The sequence below is a fragment of the Gastrolobium bilobum genome, unplaced genomic scaffold, assembly GCF_033153095.1.
Source record: "Gastrolobium bilobum isolate Gb01-03AN ecotype WA unplaced genomic scaffold, APGP_CSIRO_Gbil_v1 utg25181, whole genome shotgun sequence".
NCBI lineage: Eukaryota > Viridiplantae > Streptophyta > Magnoliopsida > Fabales > Fabaceae > Gastrolobium > Gastrolobium bilobum.
Window position 1 is genome coordinate 15,632 of NW_026899689.1, and position 4,752 is coordinate 20,383.

A 4,752-nucleotide genomic window follows, 5' to 3' on the forward strand; every position below is an offset into this window, starting at 1 on the left:
TAGTATTGACACACATGACATGATTATCTGTTGTATTGCACTGTTTTAGAAATGTTATTGATTAACTGCTTTTAAACTTATATTGCACATGTATGTGAGCTTGGGGTGGAAGATCCTTGAGGACCTCTTGCCTTACTGAGATTTATTGTTTAGAGATCTCACCCCACATTTGGGGTGTTAGTATATGGATGTCCTAGAGACAATCTTTTGATTAGATTAGGACATATGTAGACCTTTTATATTGTCGCAAATAAAAGCACTATTTATCATGTTTCATATTTTGTCTCAATATTACTATTAATATTTATATAAGTAACTGGATAAACCCCTTGGAATAAAATAGGTATCTGTGATTAGATCACGATCATGAGGATTCAAGGATACTGCATGTTTATTCCTAATTTTATGTTCCTAGTCTAGAGACACTGAGAATGGGGATCAGTGATCTCGGGTAAGACTAGCACGACTTATCTACTTGTATTTGGATGCAAGGTAAAGACCTCATGAGCTACAGATATGGAGATTTTTTAGCTAAAGTCGTAGGTGGACCTATAAGGGTATAGCTCGCACTGAATAGACCCACAAAGAGACTCTATGAGGAACTCTCACAGAGAGTATCATTAGAGTAGTCTCTTTATATTTGGGTATGTCTTTCCTAAGACCAGAAGTTATTACCTAGACTGTGTTCTAGAAGGCATGCTTTGATTGTGCACCTCGTCTGCCTGAAACATGGAGACTCATAGGTATACTGTTGGGCTTGTCCTGAAAGAACACAGGGCTTGGGTGATAAGCTGAAGGAATTCGTCAAATCTCTGTGAGAGATTAGGTTATCTGTAAACCGGAGAAATCGGGATGACATTTACAGGGACTCGAGAATCTATGCATAGTAAAAGAGATCATGAGATGATCTGCCTTTAGAGTCTGTAAATTGAAGATTCCCTATTTCGAATAAAGCTTACCCTAAACCGCAGGGGTTGATACGCTTTCTTACCCTAGGTTTTATGGGAAGGTAACCGAGACGAAAGGAAATATATACGGCAACCAAATATGTGTAATAGGATGATCAAGTCATTAATCTAACTAGTTCTGGGGCAATAAAGCATTGCTAGTGCTCTGTGTTGTCATTAGATGGGTTGTGGGCTTATTGGGCCCAAGCCCATTTATGTCAGTGGCTATGTTGGACCTAATGGGTCACACACTAACACCTAATTGTCTAGATGCTCTAGCATTAAAGGTATTGGGTCTAACAATTGTTATTAGCCCAAGAAGTAGTTTGGAACTCCACAGATAGGGTGGAGGGCGCATGGATCTAAGTAATGGGCTTGGATAGTCCAAGACATTATGTAACATCCCGCATAATTAGGAACTTATATTAATTATAAGTAAGAATGTGAAATATACTTGCATTTCGAATTAATTTTATGACTTATAGTGGAATTAATTTAATTGGGAAAATTATTCTATTGGAAATTATAAGTGAATAATTATGTATTTTAAAAGATTCAAAACACTAGTTAAAAAGGGATAGAATTACAATTAATTATAATAAAGGTAGGAATTTTAATTGATACCTAGTGGAAATATGAATTAATAATTAATATGAATGTATTTTATGTGATAAGTAAACTTTATTTATCTCTCACAAAAATAAAAATCTGTATGCATGTAATTTTATTGGCCATAAAATGGCCACATGGCAAACCCCATCTACCCTATCTCACAACCACCCATGGCACCCAATAGGAAAAGAGAAATTCTTTTTGCATGTAATCTGATTGGTTATTAGAAACCCTCAATCATCTTGTCCATATTGTTCTTTCCCCTTGTGCGCTGATATGTGTGAGGTGTATTGCTTTTAAAATTTTGTTAGTAAGCTAAATTAAGGAACTCTATTGTTGGCTTAAACCAAACCCCTATCGCCGTGAGTTCCCTTGTGCGCTGAATGGAGGAGACTAAAACTTGAGTTGCTAAACTTTGATTAAAACATTACCCTATGTCTTCCTTTCTTTTTCTTTTTCTTTTTTTTTTTTAAACCAATGCTGATTTCCCTTCTTACATCACCCCTCTCTCAAATCGTGACCTTCCTAAGGAAACAACAACACGTTAAGTATATACATCCTTTTATTTATGGCCAGCCGTGTAACCTTGAGCAAGGAGGTTGAAGCTCAACATCCTTTTTCCCCTCTTGTGCGCACTGCTCCAATTTGAGCAGGAGAAGGTAAGGTAACTCTTGCTGTTTTCTGGTTTCCCCCTCCTTGGACCGATTGTTGAGTGAGTTTTCTTTTTTGAACATGACTTTGTCTTGATGGGGTCGCACCACCATTGCATGCGGCTGTGAGTTCGAATCCTTGAAGAATGAGATAGGAAGGCTGTTGTCCTTGCTTTAAGCGCTAATCTTGGGGGTATTCATGGAGGTAAATCTGAGTCTAGAGTTCCCTTTTGTTTCTTTACTTGTTCGACCTGCCATGTACTAAGGGGGATGTAATTTTTGTCATTCTTTCATGCTACTCTAAACAGTTGTCACATGAACTTTAAGAGAACCATGTTTTTGCTATCATATTCCCTGTTTCTGCCTTGGACTGCCGTAGAACTGAATGACCTCAAGTAAGAGTAAACTATAAAAATTAAACCATTAACTACTCACTAATGGTTCGGCCTATACATGTATAATAGGAGGATGAGTGATGCTGGCCACTTTCATTTTCTGAAATTTGTTAACTGGTACAGCCTAGGAGTTGATACATGTTTAAACAATTATTTTAGGATTGGAAGAGAATTAATTGTCATGCCTTAGGACTGCCCTTTTGGGCAGAATAATGATGTAACTTTGAGTAGACAGCTTGGGTAAGGGTCACATTTAGCGCACCTCATGTCTAACTAGGAGGATACTTTTTATTGATGATTTTCATTGCATAAATTCTGTCCTTGGAACCGCCCTTTTTGGTGTTGATATTTGATAATCCAAAACTGAAATTTTGAGAACATAGCCATTTAAATGGGTTGGACTGTTCCGTAATTAGAAAATTTAGCAATTTTGGCATGTGTTAGAGAGTCTGAAGGCTGTATGCTATTTTTATTTACCATGACTAAGAGATGACAGTAGGGTATGTTGGAGAAGGAAATAAAATTATTAAGTGATAGTGGTAAGACTAAATTGGTGCATTTAGGAATAATGGGATTTTTGCCAAATTGATGTTTATTAAGAGATTAATTATGTACTAATCAGTTTGCGTTGATGTAAAATTGTAAGAAACCGGATAAGTATGGTGATGTGTCTACCTTGCCGTGTCTCGAAATATTTCATACTGTTTTTAAACCCTTTTAATTCTGGTATTTTGTTTATAAAACTATTATGCTGTCAAATTCGGATTTTGGGCTGAAATTTTAGGCATTTTGCGAGTTCTGTTTCCGGGGCTACGGAACTCCGATTGAGCTATATTTTATATGTATGCGTAGCCCCAGATGTGCACTTCCTTCGTAACAAAGGAAATTTTTGTAAACTGTTAAGATCGATTGTATATAAATTTTGTAAGTCAGGCAGGTTTAAGAAGAAAGTTTCATTTTCGCAGCAATGATTGTATGCAGAATTTTAGTTGTTTAACCTATGGATTCTGACTTAAGTTTTACACATAAAGTATTTAATGAAAACCTTTGTTGTACCTATGTGGGAACCGATTCAATTATTTTACACGAATATTTCACACAAATTATTTTAAATTAATGGCAGAAAATTCGCTTAGTATGTGGACCTGGAAACCGATCACAAATCAAGGATTAGGAGGGTGGGACAACCGTGTAATATGTAGAAAATAAACATGATAAATTATGATTTGATGTATGTATTTGTTTAGGTGCACAAGTTCTTAGATAATGGGACTGTTCGATGATGTTTGGAATGCTTGATTTAAAAGTAAAGTGCCAAGGTATGTGTAGGCGGTATTACCTAATGTGACTATTGGCTAGTGTATGGAATTGTGATGTGTTGCTCACATTTGTTCTATGTATGTTATGATGATGATGATCCAATGGTAAGAATATGAAAGGATGATATGATATATGCATGCATTTTACATCATAATACATTTTTCTGTTGGGTGCGATTGCATAACATGGCATGTATACTTGATTCATGACATCTTGAATATATATATATTTGTATTGAGGACATGTGACTGAGCATGCATCATATAGGCATGCCTGGTACCAGGAGAGGGGACACTTGGCTTCAGTCCGCATAGGTTCCACAGTGGGATTCACCTTCATGGGAGCCATTAGGAATACCCAATGTGATGCTACGCGCACGACGGTGCTATGAGCGTAAAGGAAAAAGGGCGTTATATACGCGTTATGATATATGATGGAAAGGATTAAATGTTTGAAGTGACTATTTATGATTTTGTGCCTAGTTAATATTGTTGCATTATGGTTTTGTTGCCACACTACTGGATTTTCTCTCACCCCTTTGGGGCTGCTATTTTTACAAAATGGCAGGAGGACGTAAAAGCTTTTGAGGACTTGGATATTTGAAGTTGGCTTCTACTGTTTGGGCATGCTGCTATTGATGTGATATTTTATGGATGACTGTATGAAATTGAGAAGCTTTTATTACTGTGAACTATGATTTTATTATTACATTACGATTTTATGACCAGCAAGTATTTTGGAAACAGATGTTGAAACGTTTGCGAAAAAGGATTTTGACATGTTATCTAAATGCTGAGTTTTGAAAAGTCTTTGTGAGCACATTGTAAG

General features: G+C 36.4%; 1 long non-coding RNA gene across 1 annotated transcript; it reads left to right on the top strand.

Annotated features, from left to right (window-relative positions):
* The first annotated feature begins 2,217 nt into the window (after window positions 1-2,217).
* On the top strand, window positions 2,218-4,515 carry LOC133292589 (uncharacterized). The gene is made up of 3 exons (XR_009748941.1): window positions 2,218-2,414; window positions 3,852-3,923; window positions 4,492-4,515. It is a non-coding gene; the product is annotated as an uncharacterized LOC133292589 (long non-coding RNA).
* The last annotated feature ends 237 nt before the right edge of the window (window positions 4,516-4,752 follow it).